At 37.1% G+C, this 26946-nt stretch overlaps 1 long non-coding RNA gene across 9 annotated transcripts in view; it reads left to right on the top strand.

The window, feature by feature from the left end:
• LOC147344293 (uncharacterized) overlaps positions 1-26946 on the top strand; it is a 416497-nt gene that overhangs the window by 41838 nt on the left and 347713 nt on the right. The window lies entirely within an intron of this gene.

Below are 26946 nucleotides of genomic sequence, written 5' to 3'. Positions count from 1 at the left end.
CAGGCTTAAAGTCACAAAAAGAAAGTCAACCAAAAATTATGTCACTGATTGAAATGTAATAGGTAACATACTTAACAACCTATGAAATGTTCTTGCCAAAAAAATCAAATTTGAATCTGATCATGATTCTAGATTTAACATTTGGTTCCAAGCAATATAGGAAATGAAGGAACATGGGGATACAAATTTTTAAAAATCCATAAAATAGCAGAGAACAAAAATCCAGTTTCTGTGACATATTATTTGCAAGGAAATAAAAATCAGGAAGAGAAACAGTGATTAAAAGACAAGACGGAAAATACTTATTTCTGTTTAGAATGTGAAGCAACAGAAACTCTTCATTAATTACTGGTGGAATTCAAAATGTTACTTCAATTTGGAAGACAGCTTGTCATTTTCTTACAAAACTAAAGTCTTACTATATGATGCAGCTATTGTGCTAATGGGTGTTTACCCAACTCATTTGAAAATACCTATGTACTTAAAACAGCATGCAATGTTAATAACAGCTTTATTTTATAATTGCAAAAAACTAAATTTAATTAAAATGTCTTTCAGTAATTGAATGTGTAAACAAACTGTGGTATATCCATACAGTGAAGTTTTCAGTGATAAAAATTAATGAGCTGTTAAGTCATGAAGATGTGACATGGATAAATATTAGGTACATATTTCTAAATGAAAACGGGCAGTCTAAAGTTATATAACATATGATTATAATTATCTGACATCCTGGTAAAGGTAAAACTGTAAATACAGTTTAAAAAAATCAGTGGTTGTCAGGAATTTGGAAGGAGAAAGGAAGATTGAACAGGCAAAACACTGAGGACTTTTTAGGTTGGTTTATTTGTTTGGAGAAGGAAGTGGCACCCCACTCTAGTACTTTTGCCTGGAAAATCCCATGGACGGAGGAGCCTGGTGGGCTGCAGTTCATGGGGTCGCTAGAGTCGGACACGACTGAGTGACTTCACTTTCACTTTCATGCATTGGAGAAGGAAATGGAAACCCACTCCTGTGTTTTTGCCTGGAGAATCCCAGGGACGGGGAAGCCTGGTGGGCTGCCGTCTACGGGGTCTCACAGAGTCGGACACGACTGAAGTGACTTAGCAGCAGCATTTGTTTTGTATGATACCATATGTGGGTACATGAAAGTATGCATTTGTCAAATCTCATTGAACTTGGAGTTGGAGACATCAATGTTAACTTATATTTAACTTAATATACATAAAAATGGTTACATAGAAATATAAATAGATATGTGAATGTACATGAGTAATATACACAACTATGCTTTCTTTGCTGTGTTAGCTGAGAATGCTTAGAAAATGATACCCCAGTAACAATGAGCACATCTAGTACCCACATTTTGGTTTCTAATATGATTCTCCAATAAATGGAGCCAAGATCCTTAGAAAATTGGTTGACTGCAGTATGAAATATACATGATAAGGCTAGAGATTTATTTTGCCTGAAAGTAAGTACTTAAAAATAAATCAATGGCATGTTACAGAAACACAGAAGGCTATTGAAGAGGCGACTCCAAGGGCTATACCTAGAAAACTTTGAGCAAGAAAAAGTTATATTGAATTATAAGCACAAAACAAAATATGTTGTTTTATAACCCAAAAGATAAAATAGATATTTATGAGTTCATACTGATAAAAACAACTAAAACCATATATAAATAGAGGAGAAATGAAAACTGCTCCATGCAAAAGGATTCCAAATAGTTATGTGAATATTCTGCCCTCAAGAAGGCAAAGAATAATTGCCCAGTCCTTAAGTATGGACAGCATATAAGTGCTTCCCTTTCAAAGAGTACAGTATGGAAAAAGCTAGATGGCAAGAAGAGAATAACCCCATATTGGAGAAAGTACTTCAGCAAGGTGATCAAGATCAACATTAACATTGGCAGGCTTTGGAGATAGTACATGCTTTGGGTATGATGGATGAAAATGGCGCCTTATCTCTGTGGTCTTCTCCCCAAATTCATAATTCAATTTAATCTTGAGAAACTATCTGACAAAGTCAAGGAGAGGGACATTCTACAAAATGCTTGGCTAGTAATCTTCAAAACTGTCAAGGTCATCGATAACAAGGAAAAGGAAGACCTGTCACAGCCAAGAAGAGTCAAAGGAGACATGATGACTAATGTAATGAGGTATTTTACCTGGGGTCCTGGGACAGAAAAAGACATTAGGAAAAATCTAAGGAAATCTAAGTAAAGTATGGACTCTATTGTATGGTTAGTCACTCAGTCGTGTCCAACTCTTTGCAACCCCATGGACAGGCTCCTCTGTCCATGGGATTCTCCAGGCAAGAATACTGGAGTGGATTCCCATTCCCTTCTCCCGGGAATCTTCCCAAACCCAGTCATCGAACCTGGATCTCCTGCATTGCAGGCAGATTCTTTACTGTCTGAGCTACAGGGAAGCCCAATATATCAGTATTGCTTTATTAATTATAGTGAACGAAGATCATGGCATCTGGTCCCATCACTTCATGGGAAATAGATGGGGAAACAGTGGAAAGAGTGTCAGACTTTATTTTTCTGGGCTCCAAAATCACTGCAGATGGTGACTGCAGCCATGAAATTAAAAGACGCTTACTCCTTGGAAGGAAAGTTATGACCAACCTAGATAGCATATTCAAAAGCAGAGACATTACTTTACCAACAAAGGTTTGTCTAGTCAAGGCTATGCTTTTTCCTGTGGTCATGTATGGATGTGAGAGTTGGACTGTGAAGAAGGCTGAGCGCCAAAGAATTGATGCTTTTGAACTGTGGTGTTGGAGAAGACTCTTGAGAGTCCCTTGGACTGCAAGGAGATCCAACCAGTCCATTCTGAAGGAGATCAGCCCCGGGATTTCTTTGGAAGGAATGATGCTAAAGCTGAAACTCCAGTACTTTGGCCACCTCATGAGAAGAGTTGACTTATTGGAAAAGACTCTGATGCTGGGAGAGATTGGGGGCAGAAGGAAAAGGGGACGACAGAGGATGAGATGGCTGGATGGCATCACTGACTCAAAGGACGTGAGTCTCAGTGAACTCCGGGAGTTGGTGATGGACAGGGAGGCCTGGCGTGCTGCGATTCATGGGGTCGCAAAGAGTCGGACACGACTGAGCGACTGATCTGATGATAGTAATGCATGCGTGCTAAGACACTTCAGTCATGTCCTACACTTTGCGACCCTGCGGACTGAAGCCTTCCAGGCTCCTCTGTCCAAGGGGATCTCCAGTCAAGAATACTGAAATGGGTTGCCATGCCCTGCTCCAGGGGATCTGCCCAACCCAGGGTTCAAACCATCGTCTCTTATGTTTGCTGCATTTGCAGATGTGTTCTTTTCCACTCGCGCCACCATAGAAATGCAGAATGTTAATAGAGGAAATGGGTGTGACATATGTGAATATTTGTACTATTTTCTCAAATTTCCTATAAATCTAAAACTATTCAAAATAAAGTTTACTAAAAAATTTTAAAAGGAAGTCAAAGTATTTATATTGAAATGGTGGTATTTCTTTAGATTGTAATTTAAAGAAACTTACTATACAGAAGGGCTTCCCTTGTGACTCAACTGGTAGAGAATCTGCCTGCAATGTGGGAGACCTAGGTTTGATCCCTGGGTTGGAAGATCCTCTGGAGAAGGGAACAGCTACCCACTCCAGTATTGTGGCCTGGAGAATTCTATGGACTTTATAGTTCATGGGGTTGCAAAGAGTTGGACATGACTGAGCGATTTCACTTTCACTATACAAAAAAAAAAAGAAGAAATTTAAATAGTGACTAGATATTTGATATTTCAGAGTTATTTTGAATTTTATTAGTAAAAATCAAATTCCACTTTTAAGAATTTTATACAGAAGTCTTCACAGAAGAAATGATGATAACCCAATTTGGAAAGAGGATGAAAGATATAGGAAGTTTGCATAAAATAAGATTGACCATGTGTTTGTTAATTGTTGTTAAAAGTATGTGATGGATTTTGGGAGGTTATTACACGATCCTTTTTACTTCTATGTATATTTTACATGATTTAGAAGGAAAAAAATGTTTTTTAAAGCTTAGGAAACATATATATGAAAGAAAATAAAGGAAGAATTCAGAGAACCTGAAAAGACACTGCCATGGATTTCAGGCAGTGTGGTGCAAATGTGGTCTGAGTTTCTTTCTTAACTGTCGTGTTGTGGAAGTTCATGTCCTAAATGGTTTTAGGTATCTAGAAAGAAGTATAATACTCATGTTTAGGATGATTTCTGAGGTCAAAGGGAAGGTTAGTCTCTGGAAGTGTTTCATTTAACTAGTTTTGAAACATTTCATTAAAAACATTTTTACCTTAAACATCTATTGCAACTGACTCATAATCCATTGAAAAAGTTCATGAACATAAATGTAAAACAAGCTTTTGTTTTATGAGCCTTAAATTAGTTTTTGAAAAACAGACATCAATTTTGTTGGGTTCTTTTAACTTTCTCTCTTATTCATCTATGCTTAAATATATTTATTTATGTGTGTGTGTGTGTGTATGTGTATGTGTATCTGCTGCCTCCTTCTCCTCCTGCCCTCAATCTTGCCCAGCATCAGGGTCTTTTCCAATGAGCTGGCTCTTTGCATCAGGTGGCCAAAGTATTAGAGCTTCAGCATCAGTCCTTCCAGTGAGTGTTCAGGGTTGATTTCCTTTAGGACTGACTGAGTTGATCTCCTTGCTGTCCAAGGGACACTCAAGAGTCTTCTCCAGGACCACAGTTCAAAAGCATCAATTGTTCAGCGCTCAGCCTTCTTTATAGTCTAGCTCTCACATCCATACATGACTCCTGGGAAAATGATAGTTTTGCCTATATGGACCTTTGTCAGCCAAGTGATGCCTCTGCCTTTTAATATACTATCTAGGTTTATCATAGCTTTTTATCCAAGGAACAGTGTCTTAATTTCACGGCTGCAGTCACTGTCTGTGTCTTTGTATATGGAAGCTCAGAGTAGATGTGATATAAATGTTTGTGGGTCTAGTAAACAATATAAATTTTCCCCTCAAGACACTATGTTGCATCTTAAACCCCAAATGGTTTCTTGGTTAACAAGAAAAAAGAAGCAAGATCATCAGCCTACAGCAGTTGTTTCTAAAAGCCAGTGAATCATAGATCAGTCAAGAGAGTTGCATCATCATCACTCTGAGAATGTAAAATACTCAAGCCACCACCCCGGAGGGTTTGATTTCAATTTATGGATGTGTCCCAGAATTCACAAGTATGGCCCAAGAAGATTAGCACTGAGGGAGGCATTTGTGTTCATATAAAATTGATATTTTCTGGCTTTAGGCAGAGGTTTTCCACCATAGCTGCACATTACATTCACCTGGAATGCTTTCAAATTAAGCCCATGTAGGGGTCCCACCTCTAGAGATGTCAGGGTAATTATATTAGGCCCTAGTATTAGCATTTTCAGAGACGCCTTAGGTGGCTCTAATGTGCAGCCAGAATTGGGAACTGCTGAATGGACATCCTTTTAAAATTCCATTCATTAAAACCACTTGAAGTGTGCCATTCTGCCCTCTTATTTAAGTCATTTTCCATGTTTTTTCTTTCTCTTCTCTTATCCCATTCCACCTCCCACTCAAACCATCAGATTCTTTTTAGCTGGCGTAATTTTTCTCCCAGTTGGTTTTTAAGAATTTGTACTCGATGAAAATGCCTAATAGATTGAGTTTACCTCTGAAGGCTGCATGGTGGAGGTGGGACAGGCAGTGTGGGGAGGGAGTGGATAGTGAGATTTTTACAGCAGCATCCTTATTTATCTTCATAATGAGCAAAGAAGATGAAAAAATATTTTAAAAATGCTTTATATTTTCAAGATAACTAACTCTGTAGTAGTAAAAACTAAATTTTTGGTTGTGTTTCAAATAGGTCAGCACAAAAAGTAGATTTGAGAATCAAAACAGGAAACAAATACCTGTGGGTCATGTTGCCTGTTTCCTGGCAACCAAACATGTCTTGCCCCCTCAATCTACAAATGCCATCTTTCCACTTGGTATCTTCCTGCTTTCTTTCCTAGGAATTTATCACTTTGCCAGAATTGAGATTTGGCTTCAGAAGTGTTTCAGTGCTGGGTCAAAAGCTGCAACAAATATTTGCCTTTAAATCATTCTGCCATCAATTTGAGACACGAGTGTAATGCATAATTTCATCTTTCAAAATGAAAAAGAATAAAGTATATAGTATTATATCTACTTTTAAGTCGGGGATTTCTGGACCTTTGCCTCCTTTCAGATATATACAATTGACAGGCATGGATCCACTCATCCCTAGTATATCACAGAGGCGTATGTTTTCAGCCTCAAATAATTGCAGTTGAAAAAAAAAATAATGAGAGAGAATGTTCTATCTTGGCCTTGGATTAATTAGGTCCTCAAGGCTCCAGCAGCTGAGCCAACCGGTTTTAGAAGCAAAAGAATGCTATTCCCAGAATACAAAAGCATAAGGATGCATACAACCTCCACCTATGGGAGATGACAATGAAACTTGCGGTTGCTTTTTTCAAATTGGCCTCTATCTGGGAGGGGGGTGATTTTCCATTTGTATTCCCGTTGCAGGGGCTTTTGATATGAGGGTCACAAATATGACCAATGGAATACTGGTGAGGAAATTAGTTCCAGCATGTTGACACCAATTAATTCATTGTTATTACAGTGATATTCCTGAACGAACAATACATATTAGTTTTTGAAGCACAAAATGTGTCCCAGAAAATATCTCCCTTATTTTGAGGTTTCTTTTATATCTCCTTTATTATATAGATTTCTAAGCTTTTAGGGATTTGGAATGAATTTTTGGATTTGAAAGTAGTCAAAGAGAATTGTGGTGGACAGACCCTAGTGTCACATCCAACCATCCCTACCCTCTTGTGTTCACATCCTTATGTGACCCGTCCCCATGAAAGTAGGCAGAGTCTCTGTCTTTCTTCTCACTAGTAGCCTATGGAAAAGATGATGGAATGTTACCCCCATTTTGCATTGTTATGTGAGATTTCATTTTAGCGTATTGAACCATGGATTTTGTGAAGTAAATGGCATTGTTGGAAAAGCCCATGCAGCAAAGAACTTCAGGGTGCCTTTAGGAATCATGAGTGGCCTCTAGGACTTGAGAGTGGCTTCTAGCTGACAATTAGCAAAAACCTTAGACCCATGAGTCTAAGGAAATAGATTTTCTGACAACCTAAATAAGCTTGAAGCTGATTATTCAATAATCAAGCCTTCAGATGAGAATGCAGCCCATCGAACCTGTTGTTTGTAGCCTTGTGAGACCCCAAACAGAGGACTAAGCTAAACCATGTTCAGATTCCTAATTTTCATAAACTGTGAAAAAGAGGTAATGTGTTTTCTTTGAAGCCACTGCATTTGTAGTAACTTATGCAACAGTTAAGCTTCCCTGGTGGCTCAGACAGTAAAGTGTCTGCCTATAATGTGGGAGACCTGGGTTCGATCCCTGGGTTGGGAAGATCCCCTGGAGAAGGAAATGACAATCCACTCCAGTACTCTTGCCTGGAAAATTCCATGGATGGAGGAGCTTAGTAGGCTACAGTCCATGGGGTCTCAAAGAGTCAGACACGACTGAGCAACTTCACTGGTTCACTGGTTCATACAATCAAAGACTAACAAAGTGACTCTCCTGGAGGATTTTAAACTAATAAATTATCCTAGTTGTCATTTACTTACCTGAACCATGCAGTTAAGAAATGACAATTTAATTCCACAGCAGCATCATTATTTTCTGAGTTGGCCATGATCATTATTAAAATTGAGGACTTCCCCTCATTTCTGCTGCTGCTGCTGCTAAGTCGCTTCAGTCGTGTCCGACTCTGTGCGACCCCAGAGACAGCAGCCCACCAGGCTCCCCCGTCCCTGGGATTCTCCAGGCAAGAACACTGGAGTGGGTTGCCATTTCCTTCTCCAGTGCATGAAAGGGAAAAGTGAAAGTGAAGTCACTCAGTCGTGTCCAACTCTTAGCAACCCCATGGACTGCAGCCTACCAGACTGCTCCTTCCATGGGATATTCCAGGCAGGAGTACTGGAGTTGGGTGCTATTGCCTTCTCCGTCCCCTCATTTCTACCAGACACCAAACTTTTGGTAGAAAACAGTTTTTCTTTCATGTTTTTAATGTGTTCTTACTATAATGCATTGGCATTATGTAATTTTTTTCACTATTTTTATAAATTTTCATCATAGGGAAAAGAAGAATCTTAATTTCTCATCAATGAAAGTATTAATTCCTGTTTGGCATTACCCAAGGATCACTTTTGGGAAGTAATGAAGGATTTATTTATTTTTTTAAACAGAAGTGGAGCTTCTAGGGCTTGATAAATTTATTTACCTTGTTAGTAGCTATTCAGTTGTTACAGCTCAAGGCAGGTGACTCAATCTTTAACGTAGGACAATGATACAGTACATTTCCAATCAGTGTCTAGAAGGAAGGTCGTAGCCCACATGATGTAGAATTAGGTACATTGATAAAGAAAAAGGTCTGCATTATTGCATATAGATATAGATAACCCAAAATTTGGGAAGACATAACTGTTACTGTCTCTGTCCTACCATAATTTTTGTTTTTCCACTCTTAAAAATGTGATATAGTCATTTTTAGTAATCTGTGATATAACTGCAGAGAAGTTAATAAAACATATTTAAAACTGTCAGATGATAATACGACTGAGAAAATGGAATTTCACAAGTAATTCTAGTTGGTCCAGCATTTTTGCTGATTTTTACAAAGTGCAAAGTATATCCTTTTGCAAGGCTATTTTTCTTTTACATAAAATAACTAATACTGAAATTCGATATACTTCCATGAGGTGACCATTGTTCCTCAGTCATAGCCTAAATCTGTGTTTCAAAAGTAATAACCTTTTTTTGAAATAAGAAATTTACAGTGCTACTCATTACTAGCATATAGATAGATATTGATATAGATCTCTATACGATCAATGGATGTGTGAGATAACAGGTATGTGTATATCTATTCAACTATGTATCTAGCTATTTATGTATCTATCCATCTAGCTAAACTCCTAATTTTATACTATTGCCCTATACATCTCTCCTTAGGCTGATGCTATATAAATTACTATAGCTTTATGTAACTTAAAATTAGGAAGAGAGTTCTCCAACTTTGTTCTTTATAATAAAAACTTTTGTCTATTCTGGGCCCTGTACACTTCTAAATGACTTTTAGGCTCAATTGCGTATTAAAAAGCAGAGACATTACTTTGTCAACAAAGGTCCGTCTAGTCAAGGCTATGGTTTTTCCAGTGGTCATGTATGGATGTGAGAGTTGGACTGTGAAGAAAGCTGAGCACTGAAGAATAGACGGTTTTACCTATGGTGGATTCATTTTGATATTTGGCAAAACTAATACAATTATGTAAAGTTTAAAAATAAAATAAAATTAATTTAAAAAGAAAAAAAAAAAAAAGAATAGACGGTTTTGAACTGTGGTGTTGGAGAAGACTCTTGAGAGTCCCTTGGACTGCAAGGAGGTCCAACCAGTCTATCCTAAAGGAGATCAGTCCTGGGTGTTCAGTGAAGGGACTGATGCTAAAGCTGAAATTCCAATACTTTGGTCACCTCATGCGAAGAGTTGACTCATTGGAAAAGACTCTGATGCTGGGAAGGATTGGGGCAGGAGGAGAAGGGGATGACAGAGGATGAGATGGCTGGATGGCATCACCAACTCAATGGACATGAGTTTGAGTAAATTCTGGGAGTTGGTGATGGACAGGGAGGCCTAGCGTGCTGTGAGTCATGGGGTCACAAAGAGTTGGACACAACTGAGTGACTGAACTGAACTGAGTCAGTTTCTAGGAAAACAGCAGATGAGATTTTTGATAAACAGTTTGGGGAGTATTGTCCTTTTTGTGGGTTTCCCAGGTGGTTCTAGTGGTTAAGATGCCTCCTGCCAATGCAGGAGACATAAAAGTCGTGGTTTCAATCCCTGGGTTGGGAAGAGCCCCTGGAGGAGGGCATGGCAATCCACTCCAGTGGGCTTGAGAATCCCATTGATAGAGGAGCCTGGCGGGCTGCAGTCCATAGGGCCACACAGTCGGATATGACTGAAGTGACTTAGTATGCTGGGGCTCACATCATTTTTGTAAGATCAAGTTTTCCAGTTCATGGATACAGGATATTTCTGTTTATCTAGGCTTTTGTTCCTTTCTTTCAACAATGTTTTGTACTTTTCAGTGTATAAGTCTTACACTTCTCTTCTCTTGCACAACTAAATTGATAAAGTTATTCCTAAGTGTTTTATTACTGCTGATACTATTTTAATTGCAAGTGCTTTCTTAATTTTATTTTCAGATTGTTTACTGCTAGTGTGTAGAAATGCAGTTGAATTTTGTGTGTAGATCTTTTATCTGTCAACTTGCTAAACTCATTTATCAGCTCTAATAGTTTATTTATTATTAAATAATAAAAAATATATTTATTTATAAATTTATTTATATATATTTATTTATAAATTTATTTTTATATATTTATTTATAAATATTTATTTATAAATTTATTTTTATATATTTATTTATAAATTTATTTATATTAAACTCCAGTACTTTGGCCACCTCATGCGAAGAGTTGACTCATTGGAAAAGACTCTGATGCTGGGACGGATTGGGGGCAGGAGGAGAAGGGGACGACAGAGGATGAGATGGCTGGATGGCATCACTGACTTGATGGACGTGAGTCTGGGTGAACTCTGGGAGTTGGTGATGGACAGGGAGGCCTGGCGTGCTGAGATTCATGGGGTCGCAAGGGGTCGGACACGACTGAGTGACTGAACTGAACTGAATAGTTTATTTTGTGGATTGTTTGATATTTTTTGTGTACAAGTTCAGATCATTTTTAAACAGAGATAATTTTCCATTTTTATTTCCAAAATGCATACCTTTCTTTCCTTTTTTCCTTCCCATAATTTCCTGTTCTGCAATGCAGTTCTGAACAGAAGTGATCAGAATGGATGCATATGGCATGTTTCTGATCACAGAGGGAGGCATTTCAGTCTATCACCATTTAGGATAGAGTTGTTCAGTTTCTCAGTCATGTCCAACTCTTTGTGACTCCATGAGCTTCAGCAGACCAGGCTTCCCTGTCCTTCACTATCTCCTGGAGTTTGCCCAAACTCATGTCCATTGAGCTAGTGATGCCATCCAACCATCTTAATTCTGTCTCCCTCACCTGCTTCTCCTCTTGCCCTCAGTCTTTCCCAGCATCAGGATCTTTTCCAATGAGTCAGCTCTTTGCATCAGGTGGCCAAAGTATTGGAGCTTCAGCATCAGTCCTTCCAATGACTATTCCAAGGTTGATTTCCTTAAGAATTGACTGGTTTTATCTCCTTGCTGTCCAAGGGACTCTCAGGAGTTTTCTCCAGCACTACAATTTGAAAGTATCAGTTCTTCAGTGCTCAGCCTTCTTTATGGTCGAGCTCTCACATCCATACATGATTACTGGAAAAACCATAGCTTTGACTCTATGGACCTTAATTGGCAAAGTAATGTCTCTACCTTTTAATACGCTGTCTAGGTTTGTCACAGCCTTCTTCCAAGGAGCAAGCGTCTTTTAATTTCATAAAAAGTTACTGTATGCTTTTATAGCTAACTTTATCATTTTGAGGAAGCTCTATTCTTAGATTGTTGATTTTTCTCATGAAAGTGTGTTGGACTTTGTCAAATGATTTTTCTGTATCTATTGAGATTACTTTTTGTGTTTATTAAATATATAGGCTTTTTCCTATTCTATATATATTATATTGATATTCATATGTTGAATCAACTTGGGATTCCTGCATAAATCTCGCATGGTTGTAGGGCATAATGTTTTTCATATGCTTCTGGAATTATCATCTTCTGTTTTGTTGAGGATTGTGTGGCAGTATTTATGAGCAATATTGATCTTTAGTTCTCTGGTTTTGCTTGCCTTTTAATGCTTTGCCTAGTATTGTTATAAAGATAGTACCGGCATTATAGAATGATCTGGGAAGTATTTTCTCCTTGTCTAATTTTTAACAGAGTTTGCAAAGAATTGTGTTAATTCATTTTAAAATGCATGATAGAATTCACCAGTTTAGCTCTCTGGTACTGTACTTTTCCTTTGAGAATAAATAAATATATATATATTTATATATATTTAAATTACAAACTCAATCCTTTTTTATGTCTAGCTAGAATTTTGATTTCAAAAAATCAGATTTAGTTTTGTATATTTCTAGAAAGTTATTCATTTTATCTTGTTATTTATTGACATGTTTATAGCAATTGTTTATAGTAATTCCATAAAATCTTTTTGTTTCTCTAAGATGAGTACTATCTCCTTTTTATTCCCAGTTTTAATAATTTGAGTCTTTTTGTCATGTATAGTCTATCCAAAGAATTTTTCAATTATGTTGATAACAATAAAAATTATTTGTTTTGCTTTTTCCTCCGCTGCTGCTGCTGCTAAGTCGCTTCAGTCATGTCCAACTCTGTGTGACCCCATAGATGGCAGCCTACCAGGCTCCCCCGTCCCTGGGATTCTCCAGGGAAGAACACTGGAGTGGGTTGCCATTTCCTTCTCCAGTTCATGAAAGTGAAGCTGCTCAGTCCTGTCCAACTCTTAGCAACCCCATCTTTCTATTATTTATTTCCCTTCATTAATTCCTACTTCTGTTTGCTTTGGAGCTAATCTGTTCCTCTTTAGCTAGTTCCCTTTCCTTGAAAACTGCTTTTGCTGCATGTATAAGTTTTAGTATTTTGTGTTTTATTTTCTTTCATCTCAAATATTTGCTAATTTCATGGTGACAGTTTTTAACTATTATTTATGAGTGTATTGTTTAATTTCCATATTTTTTGTATATACTCCAAATTTCTTTTTGTTATTCATTTTATTTCATTCCATTGTCAGAGAACATACTTTGTATGATCTCATATCCTTTAGGTGTATTGCTATTTCCTGGTCGTCTACTGGTTGGTGTTTGGTACTTTCAATACCGTGGCTTGTCTTCACTCCCTGGTTGGGGTACTGAGATATCCCACAAGCTGCATGGCACAGCCAAAAAAGCAAAGAAAAGAAATACATTGAGACTTACTTTATAGACAGCATCTACTCTGTCCTGGAAAATGCTGTGTGTACACAGGGGAATAATCTGTATTCTACTGCTTTTGAGTGGTACTATTCTATAAATATCCATCAGGTCTAATTGGCATATTATTCAAGTCTTCAGTATTATTTTTCAATACATAATTGTATTGTAGTACTGAAATCTTTTACCGTTATTATTGAATCACACATTTCTCTGCTTTCACTTTTTCAGTTCTACCTTTTTTTGCTTCATGTATTTTGGACTCTATTTTTAGAGGCTTATATATTTATATTTGTTATATCTTCTTAACAGGTTGCTAGATTTATCATAAAATGCTGTTCTTTGCCTCTGGTAAACAATTTTGTCTTTAACTTTATTTATTTAATATTAGTATGCCCATTCCAGGTTTATTTTTGTTAATATCGCATGGTATGTATATTTTTTCATCCTTTCAAATTATTTGTGTCTTTGAATCAGTATGTAGTTAAATCACTTAAACTGTTTACTACTTAACTTTTAATTTTAATTTTGATATTTAATCCATTTAAGTGTAATGTTAATAAATACCTATAATGTAAGATTTGCATCTTTAATTGGTTATTTGTTTTCTATTTGTCATATATATTTTATTAATCTATTTCTCAGTTAATATCTTATTTTATATTAAAGAGGTATGGTCTTGTGTACTATTTTAATTCCTCTTTTATTTCTTTTACTATGTCATTTTAAAAATTAATTTATTGGTTCTAGGATTAATAATCAACATCACAATTTTATCAACCTACTTTTATTAATGAAAACATAATTACAATAATATGTCAAAACTTTATTCCTTCATAGCCTCATTCCCTCTTCCCTCCTTTCTGCTGTTATTGCCTTACAAATTATGTATCTTTACACTGCATGTTCGTATCAATCCAGATTCATAATTAATGCTTTATGCAGCTATCTTTTATAAAATATAAGAAATTGTTATAATAAAAATATGCTTTTTAGTATTTACTTATATAATAATTTTTAATGGTGCACTTTAATTTTTTATGTGAGTTTTAGTATCTAATGTTCATTCATTTCAGCCTTAAGAACTCCCTAATACATTTTGTTTTGGCAGATTTGCTATGGGAAAGTCATCTTAGATCAGTTTATTTGAGAATATCTTAATTTGACTTTCATATTTAGAAGATAGTTAATATAGAATTCTTGGTTAACAATCTTCCTTTTAATTTTTAGTTTTCTTGAACTTTGTATCACCTCACTAGTCTTCATGATTTCTGAAACTAAATCCACTGTTAACCTTGTTGACAAGCCCTTGGAAACCAGGAGATGCTTCTCTTTTGCTGCTTTGAAGATCATTTCTTTCTCTTTGACAGTTTAATTATGATATGTCTGTGTGTATATATCTTTGAGTTTTCCTCCTTGGAATTTGTTGAACTGTTTGGCCATGTAGATTAATCTTATTCAACTAATATTTTGACTCCATAACTCATATTTCGTTCTTTTAAAAAGAATTTCTAACTATTTTAGATATTCTGTATTTGGTTAGATATCATTTTCATGTTTTGCTTTAGTTCTTTAGACATGGTTTCATTTAGGGCTTTCAACACGTTTGATGTACCTGATTTAAAGTTGTTGTTTAGTGAATGCAGTTCTGGGTTTCTGCAAGCTCAGTTTCTATCGATTGTTCTATTTTGTTTTTCCTCTATGGACCTTATTTCTGTAGATGGCTTACAATTTTTAAAAAATGGACATTTTAAATAACATAATGTGACAACTGTAGAAATAAGATTCTTCCCATTTTCCAGTGTTATTTGTCACTGTTTAGTGAATTTTCTGAATTATGTAAAATCTGGACTCTTTTCCATATGTGGCCACTAATGCTGCGTTCAGTTAGCTTAGCAATCAGTTAAGAATTGGACGTGTATTTCTTAGGGTGGCTCCTGACTTTGGAATAATCACCTTTAGAGAAAAATAAGTTTCTCAAAATGTTAACAGGCCTCCTGGCCAGAAGATGATGTAAATCACCTGAACTTTTGCATATGATAAGTTTGAAAGTCTGGCTTCAATTAGGATCAGGAACTGCTGTCTTTGCATGACTCTACCCCTTCCCCCATTATCCTCGATGCACAACTTAAGGTATAAAACTACTTTGGAAAATAAAGTATGCCTTTTTGTTCACCGGAAAAAAAAAGAAAGAAAGAATTGGACGGGTATTTCTTTTGACCCCTGAAACCTATGAGTCTCTGTCTTTGTTGAGAGCTTCACGCATTTATTTGATATTTTCAACACTTGGCCATACAGTTTACAGCTCTGTGTTAGCACTTTAGTTTCTGCTTGCACAGACTCAAGGTTGGGCCAGAAGTGAGATCTTAAGGGCATTTTCAGGGCTTTTCTGAGCATATGTACTGCCCTATGCATGGCCTTCTGCTTTCCTAGAAATATTTTTGAACTTTTTAGATCTACCTAATGACTATCTCATTCCCTGATTTTCTCATTAAGTTTTTGGTTAGCCAATTTTTTTGCCCTGTTATAAAGCATTTCAGGCACCCGCAGGGCTGAGCAATCTCTGGTTTTCAGTAAATGCCTTGGGAAAGAGGCTTTTTGTACTGTGTGTGCTGAATCAAGTTAAATAACATCAGCCTTGCTAATGTGGTCTTTCAGGGAGCTACCAGGTCAGATAATGAGAATTCCCTGGAGCTGGGCTTTGAGGACGCTCTAACCCTATAATCCCGTTCTGCTTCTTCAATGTTTTGTTTTGTTTTTTAACTGACTGTGTACTATCAGTTTTCAAGGGTACTGCAGATCTGACGGGGAACCTGGGAATAGTGCGAGTTAAGTTGCCACAAGTTCTGGAGTCCTTACTGATAATCAGCTGTTTTTCCCAGAGAAGCATTCCCCAGATTGCTTCAAACCCTTGGTTCATTTCCAGAGTCCTAAAAAAAGCTTTGATTCTGTTTTTGCCAATGTTCTTGTGGCTTTTATGGAAGAGATAATTTGGTTTGAATCTGGTCCTCACTCTATAAGTTTACTGACTTCTGCACCATTAAATGGAGATTTTAATTAAAGTTTCCACAAACTTTTTATGATTTTTTTCACAGATATATTACATAATGATAGTATATGCTTGAGTTCATAATTCTGAGACACAGAGACAGAGCTAGAGAGGTTTCTGTAGGTATATTGTTGTTGTTCAGTCGATAAGTTGTGTCCGAGTCTTTGTGACCCCCAGGGACTGCAGCACGCCAGGCTTCTCTGTCCAAAAGCATCAATTCTTCGGCGCTCAGCTTTCTTCACAGTCCAACTCTCACATCCATACGTGACCACTGGAAAAACCATAGCCTTGACTAGATGGATCTTTGTTGGCAAAGTAATGTCTCTGCTTTTGAATATGCTATCTAGGTTGGTCATAACTTTCCTTAAAAGGAATAAGCGTCTTTTAATTTCATGGCTGCCATCACCATCTGCAGTGATTTTGAACCCCCAAAAAATAAAGTCTGACACTGTTTCCACTGTTTCCCCATCTATTTCCCATGAAGTGATGGGACCAGATGCCATGATCTTCGTTTTCTGAATGTTGAGCTTTAAGCCAACTTTTTCACTCTCCACTTTCACTTTCCTCAAGAGGCTTTTGAGTTCCTTCACTTTCTGCCATAAGGGTGGTGTCATTTGTATATCTGAGGTTATTGATATTTCTCCTGGCAATCTTGATTCCAGCTTGTGTTTCTTCCAGTCCAGCATTTCTCATGATGTACTCTGCATATAAGTTAAATAAGCAGGGTGACAATATACAGCCTTGACGTACTCCTTTTCCTATTTGGAACCAGTCTGTTGTTCCATGTCCAGTTCTAACTGTTGCTTCCTGACCTGCATATAGGTTTCTCAAGAGGCAGGTCAGGTGGTCTGGTATTCCCATCTCTTTCAGAATTTTCCACAGTTCATTGTGATCCACTCTGTCAAAGGCTTTGGCATAGTCAGTAAAGCAGAAATACATGTTTTTCTGGAACTCTCTTGCTTTTTCAATGATCCAGCAGATGTTGGCAATTTGATCTCTTGTTCCTCTGCCTTTTCTAAAACCAGCTTGAACATCTGGAAGTTCATGGTTCAAATATTGCTGAAGCCTGGCTTGGAGAATTTTGAGCATTACTTTACTAGCGTGTGAGATGAGTACAATTGTGCGGTAGTTAGAGCATTCTTTGGCATTGCCTTTCTTTCGGATGGGAATGAAAACTGACCTTTTCCAGTCCTGTGGCCACTGCTGAGTTTTCCAAATTTGCTGGCTTATTGAGTGCAGCACTTTCACAGCATCATCTTTTAGTATTTGAAATAGCTTAACTGGAATTCCATCACCTCCACTAGCTTTGTTTGTAGTGATGCTTTCTAAGGCCCACTTGACTTCACATTCCAGGATGTCTGGTTCTAGGTGGGTGATCACACCATCGTGATTATCTGGGTCATGAAGATCTTTTTTGTACAGTTCTTCTGTGTATTCTTGCCACCTCTTCTTAATATCTTCTGCTTCTGTTAGGTCCATACCATTTCTATCCTTTATCGAGCCCATCTTTGCATGAAGTGTTCCCTTAGTATCTCTAATTTTCTTGAAGAGATCTCTAGTCTTTCCCATTCTGTTGTTTTCCTCTATTTCTTTGCAGTGATAGCTGAGGAAGGCCTTCTTATCTCTCCTTGCTATTCTTTGGTAGTCTGCATTCAGATGCTTATATCTTTCCTTTTCTCCTTTGCTTTTCACTTCTCTTCTATTCACAGCTATTTTTAAGGCCGCCTCAGACAGCCATTTTGCTTTTTTGCATTTCTTTTCTATGGGGATGGTCTTGATCCCTGTCTCCTGTACAATGTCACATAGTACTGAACTGATCCATGGTTCATTAGGCACTCTGTCTATCAGATCTAGTCCCTTAAATCTATTTCTCACTTCCACTGTATAATCATAAGGGATTTGATTTAGGTCATACCTGAATGGTCTAGTGGTTTTCCCTACTTTTTTCAATTGAAGTCTGAATTTGGCAATAAGGAGTTCATGATTTGAGCCACAGTCAGCTCCTGGTCTTGTTTTTTCTGACTGTATAGAGCTTTTCCATCTTTGGCTGCAAAGAATATAATCAGTCTGATTTCGTTGTTAACCATCTGGTGATGTCCATGTGTAGAGTCTTCTCTTGTGTTGTTGGAAGAGGCTGTTTGCTATGACCAGTGCATTTTCTTGGCAAAACTCTATTAGCCTTTGCCCTGTTTTGTTCTGTACTGCAAGACCAAATTTGCCTGTTACTCCAGGTCTGTCTTGACTTCCTACTCAGTACTTGGTTAAATAGCTTAGAAAGATAGAAACCAACCTACCCAAGAGATTTTAGCTGAAAATGGATCTTAGATTGCTCTCCTTGTATTTATATGCTGAGGAAGATGAAGTACTAGCTACAAATGGTGTCTTATCTTGGTGAGCATCATCAGTGTTCTTTTCTGCCTATACTTCTCATACAAGTAACTTTCCCTTTATTCCTGTGATCCCTCTCTATTATTTATTTATTAATGAATTAGTTAACCTAACCAACCAACCAAGCAAACAACTTTACATTTCTTATGCAAAAGAGCTTTTTAAACATTTTTTTGCAGGTTAACCTATTTTTGAAAATTTAAAGTGCACAAATAATAAATAACCAATGGATAGAAAGTAAAAGATACAGATATGTAAAGGGAAAAAGTGAAAGCCAACTTAGATTCTACCACCAAGAAATTATTACTTCTAAAGCTTAGTTATATATTTCCACATTTTCCCACATAAATATGCATGCAGATGTGTTAAAGATATTAACATGCATGTAGAATTATTTGTCAGAATATATTATATCTTATTACTGTTTCAAATATAAATTATATTCCATATAGAATGTATGCTTCCATTTTTAATGATTGTCCCTTAATCATTTAACCCTGTACTGTGGTTTAAGTAATAAATATTTGGGTTTATTTATATCCAAGCTATTGGATATTAAGCTGCTTATATTAATGCCTATCATTAGCATCATGATATAAATGAGCTAAATATTTATTTTCATATTTGATAATTTATTTATAATGAAAATTTCACAAGGCTGGTATTGATGGATCAGTGATTTTTATTGGACTTTTAACACATGTAACTAAATTTGTAAGATGTAACTTAGCAATTTGCATTCTAAGCAGAAGGTTACTGAGTCTTAGCATTACCTTTGATCTTTGCCAGTCTTTGTATTCTGTTTTAAAGAACTTGTCTTTAAAAGCTAGAGCCCCAGAACTTTTTTATTTTAATGTTTGTTTCTTCCCAATATTTTTATGTTTAGGCTAGTGGGTGTTTTTTCTCCATTGATATGAAGAACTTTTGATATATTTAGGATATTTAGCCTTTTTGTTTCATATATTGTAGTTTGGCCATTAAAATTGCATGTGTGTGTGTAACAAAGAAAAAACAAAAGAAGGGTAAGGGCTAGGGTATATATACATATAAAATATTTATTTTAAGGTATTGGCTGATGGGACTATGCAGGCTCATGTAACTATGGAATATCTGCAGGGTGAGCTAGCCAGCTGGAATACCTGGTGTTAAAACTCAAGTCCAAAGGCCATCTACTGGCAGAATTCCCTGTAACTCAAGGGATGTCAGTCATTTTTTCTGTTCAAACTTTTCAGCTATTGGAATGAGACTCACCCACGTTATGAAGGGCATAATGTGTTTCACTCAGAGTCCACTGATTTAAATGTTAATTTCATCCAAAAACACCCTCCAAGAAACAACCAGAGTGTTTGACCAACTCATCTGGAAACTATGGCCCAGCCAAGTTGACAAGTAAACTTAGCTACATGGATGCATTGTGTCTGAATTTTCTGCCATGTATAGTAAGGTCCTTTTCCTTGAACAAAGATTTTATAAGTGCTGCTCTCATGATTAACATTTATATTTTTAATCTGTGTGTAATTTACTAAGGTAGATAATGTGAGGCTTAAATATCATTTTATATTTCTAGTGGTTAGGCAATTCCTGGTGGCTCAGAGGTTAAAGCGTCTGCCTGCAATACAGGAGACCTGGGTTTGAGCCCTGGGTTGGGAAGATCCCCTGGAGAAGGAAATGGCAACCCACTCCAGTACTCTTGCCTGGAGAATCCCATGGACGGAGGAGCCTGGTAGGCTACAGTCCATGGGGTGGTGAAGAGTCAGACACGACTGAGCGACTTGACTTTCACTTTCAATTCCTCTAGCATTATGTGATAAACAGAATAAATGCCACCCAGTGATGTTCATGTTGGGCTTCCCTGGTGGCTCAGTGATAAAGAATCTGCCTGCAGTGCAGGAGCCGCAGGAGACTTGGGTTTGATCCCTGGTTTGGAAGATCCCCTGGAGGAGAACATGGCAACCCATTCCAGTATTCTTGCCTGGAGAATCCCATGGATGGAGGAGCCTGGCAGGCTTCAGTCCATAGGGTTGCAAAGAGTCAGACATGACTGAAGCGAGTTAGCTTATACAATGATGCTTATATACCTATCTCCTGAACTAGTGAATATGTTATCTTACATGGAAAAAATAATTCTTCACATATGATGTTGTTAAGGATCTTGCCATGGTGTGTTATCCTGGATTATAAGGATGGGTCCAGCATAATCACAAGAGACCAGATAAAAGGGAAGCAAAGTTGTCAGAGATGGTTAATACAGTGTCAGAAACACAGGTTGGAGAAATGCACTTTGAAGATGGAAGCATGGGTCATGAGCCAAGTAATGCAGGAACCATGTAGGAGCCAGGAAAGAATAAGAAATGGATACCTGGAGCCTTCAGAAAGCACATTGTCCTCTAGAGAACATGATTTTAACCTACTGATACTGATTGTGGACTTCTATCCTCCAGAACTGTAAGATAATAAATTTGTGTTCTTTTAAGCCACTAAATATACCCATGGCGGATTCATGTTGATGTATGGCAAAACCAATACAATATTGTAAAGTAATTAGCCTCCAATTAAAATAAATAAATTTATATAAAAAAGCAAGAGGAAACTAATGCACATTATTTATTGAATAATTCATCACTTACTGACTTGATATTTGGCATTTACTATGACTTTTCCAGGGATGATAATTAGCAAATGACAAACTGGTATATTTTAATCATCAACCATGTTTCCTTATAGCTTTGCATCTCAGAGGCCTATCAGGTCTTTTTCCCCATATAAAGAGAAAGGAGGTATTTGGCAAAACAATCGTCTTTATCAAGCAACCAGAGACACATTTCCATTTGCTTTCATCTGTAAAGAACAAAATTCAGACTCAGCTTTCACATTTCTCTTCTCTTAGAAAAGACATATCCCTTTACCTATGCTAGCTAGGCAAACTCTTGTTGCTAAATACTAGAATAAAATGCCACAAAGGCATTAAATAAAAGTTAATCCTTTTTATCCCAGAAGGGATTAAAATGAAGGGAGGGAGAAGAAAGCAATAGGAAGAGAGATGCTCATAGATGAATCCTGTCTATTGCTCCAGGTTTGAGTGGAGGGAAAAATAGTAGCACAGGTGCTTTCTTCCACACTCTGGAAGAAACTTTTCTGCATAGCTTCCCTACCTAATAATGTGAGATGGAAGCAGAGCTAAGGTGGGAGGGGCATTGCTTAGTTAGAAGAGTGGATTTAACAGTCTGCACTCATGAGCCTCCCTAAGCCTCCATATGTCTGAATACAGATTTTAGAGTCAGATCTGCTCTGATACTCATTCACCACATGCTTCACAATGGTGGCTGACAGCCTAGGCCAGAGGGTAGAAAGAGAATCTGGCAGCTGCAGAAATTCTTGATGGCAGATTCAGCAGAGGGAAGCTTCTTGAGCAGGTAGGGTCTACTAGGTTAGGGAAGGCACATTGAACATGCCCAGGAACTGAGAAAGAAGAAACCATATGTTCATTGGCTATTACATGAACTGAGATGCCATGCTTCTCATGTAGATCATTAGAGCAGACTCCTGACTGGTTTCCCTGTTTCTACTTTTATTCTTTTATAGTCCATTCTCCATGTATATACTTATTAACTCTCTGCTCAAAACTCTCTGAAACCAGTGAGATTTTTTCTGTCTCACAAAGAGTAGAAGCCAAAGTCCTGTATAAACTATCCTCCACTACCTTTTCTATGTCATTCTCTACCACTTCCCCTCTCAATTATTCCTTTTCTGCTCCTCTGGTTTCCTTTGTTTGCCCTTCTAATATGCTAAGTTCACTCCCTCCTCAAGACCTTTGCACTTGCCTTTCTCTTTCCTAGAAATCTCATCTAGGTATATGCATGACTCGTGTCATCATTTCCTTCCAGTCTCTACTCAAATACCACTTTTGGGAAAGTCATTGGTCCATGACTTTATATAAAATAGCACCCACAACATGACTTTCTCCCCACCTCCATTTCCTCTTTCATTTTGCTTCTATGTACCACCATCTGATAGGATGTATTTGTTTCAGTATTTTTTTTCCCCACTAGAATATGGGAAGAACAATGCCTGGGGCACGCTGGAGACTCAGTGTACGTTTGTTGATTTCAGTGACTTAATCAGTCACAGCCAACAGAGCTGTAGTAGACTGCTGAGGATATGTCTGTTCTTTTTTTTAAATTAATTTATTTTTATTGAAGGATAATTGCTATACAGAATTTTGCTGTTTTCTGTCAAACCTCAACATGAATCAGCCATAGGAATACATATATCCCCTCCCTTTTGAAACTCTACCCATCCCATCCCTCTAGGTTGATTCAGAGCCCCTGTTTGAGTTTCCTGAGCCATACAGCAAATGCCCATTGGCTATCTATTTTACATATGGTAATGTAAGTTTCCATGTTACTCTTTCCATACATCTCACCTTCCCCTTCCCTCTCCCCATGTCCATAAGTTTATTCTCTATGTCTGTTTCTCCACTGTTGCCCTGTGAATAAACTCTTCAGTACCATTTTTCTAGATTCCATGTATATGTGTTCAGTTCAATTTAGTTCAGTCACTCAGTCTTGTCCGACTCTTTGCAACCCCATGAATCGCAGCACTCCAGGCCTCCTTGTCCATCACCATCTCCCAGAGTTCACTCAGACTCACATCCATCGAGTCAGTGATGCCATCCAGCCATCTCATCCTCTGTCGTCCCCTTCTCCTCTTGCCCCCAATCCCTCGCAGCATCAGTCTTTTCCAATGAGTCAACTCTTCGCATGAGGTGGCCAAAGTACTGGAGTTTCAGCTTCAGCATCATTCCTTCCAAAGAAATCCCAGGGCTGATCTCCTTCAAAATGGACTGGGTGGATCTCCTTGCAGTCCAAGGGACTCTCAAGAGTCTTCTCCAACACCACAGTTCAAAAGCATCGATTCTTTGGCACTCAGCCTTCTTCACAGTCCAACTCTCACATCCATACATGACCACAGGAAAAACCGTAGCCTTGACTAGATGAACCTTTGTTGGCCAAGTAATGTCTCTGCTTTTGAATATGCTATCTAGGTTGGTCATAACTTTTCTTTCAAGGAGTAAGCGTCTTTTAATTTCATGGCTGCAGTCACCATCTGCAGTGATTTTGGAGCCCAGAAAAATAAAGTCTGACACCGCTTCCACTGTCTCCCCATCTATTTCCCATGAAGTGATGGGACTGGATGCCATGATCTTCGTTTTCTGAATGTTGAGCTTTAAGCCAACTTTTTCACTCTCTACTTTCACTTTCATCAAGAGGCTTTTGAGTTCCTCTTCACTTTCTGCCATAAGGGTGGTGTCATCTGCATATCTGAGGTTATTGATATTTCTCCCCGCAATCTTGATTCCAGCTTGTGTTTCCTCCAGTCCAGTGTTTCTCATGATGTTAGAATATGGTATTTATCTTTCTCTTTCTGATTCACTTCACTCTATAAAATAGGTTCTAGATTCATCCACCTCATTAGAACTGACTCAAATGTGATCCTTTTTATGGCTGAGTAATATTCCATTGTGTATATATAACACAACTTCTTTATCCATTCATCTGTCAATGGGCATCTATGCTGCTTCCATGTTCTAGCTATTGTAAATAGTGCTGCAATGAACAATGGGATATATGTCTTTTTCCGTTTTGGCTTCCTCAGGGTATATGCCTAGGAGTGGGATTGTTGGGTCATATGGTGGTTTTATTCCTAGTTTTTTAAGGCATCTCCATATCATTTTCCATAGTTGCTGTATCAATTTACATTCCCACCAACAGTGCAGGAGTGTTCCCTTTTCTCCACACCCTTTCCAACATTTATTGTTTGCAGACATTTTGATGATGGCCATTCTGTCTGGTGTGAGGAGATATCTCATCATTTCTCTAATAATGAGCAATATGAAGCATGTTTTCATGTGTTTGTTAGCCATCTGTATGTATTCTTTGGAGAAATATGTTTAGGTCTTTTTCCCACTTTTTGATTGGGTTGTCTGTTTTTCTGGTATTGAGTAGTATGAGATGTTTGTATATTTTGGAAATTAATCCTTTGTCACTTGTTTCATTTGCTATTATTTTCTCCCATTCTGAGGGTTGTCTTTTCACTTTTCTTATAGTTTCTTTGCTGTGCAAAACCTTTTAAGTTTAATCAGGTCCCGCTTGTTTACTTTTGTTTTTATTTCCATTACTCTAGGAGGTGGGTCATAGAGGATCTTGATTTGATTTATGTCATCAAGTGCTCTGCCTGTTTTCCTCTAAGAGATTTATAGTTTCTGGTCTTACATTTAGGTCTTTAATCCATTTTGAGTTTGTCTTTGTGTATGGTGTTAGGAAATGTTCTAGTTTCATTCTTTTACATGTAGCTGTCCAGTTTTCCCAGCACTATTTATCAAAGAGGCTGTTTTTGCCCCATTTTATATTCTTGCCTCCTTTGTCAAAAATAGGATACCCATAGGTGCATGGGTTTATTTCTGGGCTTTCTATCTTGTTCCGTTGGTCTATATTTCTGCTTTTATGCCAGTACCATACTGTCCTGATGACTGTAGCTTTGTAGTATAACATGAAGTCAGGAAGCTTGATTCCTCCAGCTCCATTCTTCTTTCTTAAGACTGCTTTGGCTATTCAGGGTCTTTTGTGTTTCCATATGAACTGTGAAGATTTTTTGTTCTAATTCTATTAAAGTATATACCATTGGTAATTTGGTAGGGATTGCATTAAATCTGTAGATTTCATTTGGTAGTATAGTGTAATTTCCCAATATTGATTCTTCCTATGCAGGAACTTGGACTATCTCTCCATCTGTTTCTGACATCTTTGATTTCTTTCATTAGTGTCTTATAATTTTCTGTGTACAGATTTTTTGTCTCCTTAGGTAAGTTTATTCCTAGATATTTAATTCTTTTTGTTGCAATCGTGAATGGGATTGATTCCTTAATTGCTCTTTCTGATTTTTCATTGTTAGTGTATAGAAATGCAAGTGACTTCTGATTTTGTATCCTGAAACTTTGCTAAATTCACTGATTAGCTCTAGTAATTTTCTGATACTATCTTTAGGGTTTTCTAAGTACAGTATTATGTCATCTGCAAACAGTGAGAGCTTTACTTCTTCTTTTATAATCTGGATGCCTTCTATTGCTTTTTCTTCTCTGATTGCTGTAGCCAGGACTTCCAGAACTATGTTGAATAATAGTAGTGAAAGTGGACACCCTTGTCTTGTTCCTGATCTTAGGGGGAATGCTTTCAGTTTTTCACCATTGAGAATAATGTTTGCTGTAGGCTTATCTCATATAGCATTTACTATGTTGAGGTAGGTTCCTTCAATGCCCATTTTTTGAAGGGTTTTAATTGTGAATAGGTGCTGAATTTTGTCAAAGGTTTTTTTCTGCATCTATTGATGTTTATATGTTTTTTTCTTTCAATTTGTTAGTATGGTGTATCAAATTGATTGATTTCTATATATTGAAGGATCCTTGCATCCTTGGAATAAATCCAACTTGATCATGGTGTATGAGCTTTTTGATGTGTTGCTGAATTCTGTTGGGAAAATTTGAGGATTTTTGCATCTATATTCATCAGTGATTTTGGCCTGTAGTTTTCTTTTTTTGTTCGTTGTCTTTGTCTGGTTGTGGTATCAGGGTGATGGTGGCCTTATAGAATGAGTTTGGAAGTGTTCCTTCCTCTGCAATTTTTGGAAAGAGTTTTAGAAGGATAGGCATTAGCTCTTCTCTAAATGTTTGATAGAATTCTCCCGTGAAACCATCTGGTCCTGGGATTTTGTTTTTTGGGAGATTTTTTATCACAGTTTCAATTTCAGTGCTTATAAATGGGTTGTTCATAATTTCTACTTCTTCCTGGTTCAGTCGTGGAAGAATGAACTTTTCTAAGAATCTGTCCATTTCTTCCAGGTTATCTATTTTATTGCCATATAGTTGCTCATAATAGTCTCTTATAATCCTTTGTATTTCTGCATTGTCTGTTGTAGTCTCTCCTTTTGGAGATCTGGAAATCAAATTTTGTTGATTTGATTCTTCTCTTTTTTCTTGATTAATCTGGCTAACAGTTTGTCAATTTTGTTCATCTTATCAAAGAACCAGCTTTTAGTTTTATTAATCTTTACTATTGTTTCTTTCTTTTCATTTATTTCTGCTTGGATCTTTATTATTTCTTTCCTTCTACTAATTTTCGGGTTTTTTTTTTCCTTCTTTTTCCAGTTGCTCTAGGTGTAAAGTTAGGTTGTATCTTCAATGTTTTTCTTGTTTCTTGAGTTAGGATTACTATATTAGTATTACTATAAACTTCCCTCTTAGAACTGCTTTTGCTGCATCCCATAGGTTTTGAGTTGTTGTGTTTTCATTGTCATTTATTTCTAGAAATTTTTTTTATTTCCCTTTTGATTTCTTCAGTAGTCTGTTGGTTATTTAGAAAT

The sequence above is a fragment of the Bos grunniens genome, chromosome 26, assembly GCF_055505025.1.
Source record: "Bos grunniens cultivar Pamir isolate PY7600 chromosome 26, Bosgru_T2T1.0, whole genome shotgun sequence".
In the NCBI taxonomy this organism is placed as follows: Eukaryota; Metazoa; Chordata; class Mammalia; order Artiodactyla; family Bovidae; genus Bos; species Bos grunniens.
The sequence above is the reverse complement of the archived record's forward strand: the minus strand, read 5'-3'. Positions and strand labels throughout refer to the sequence as shown.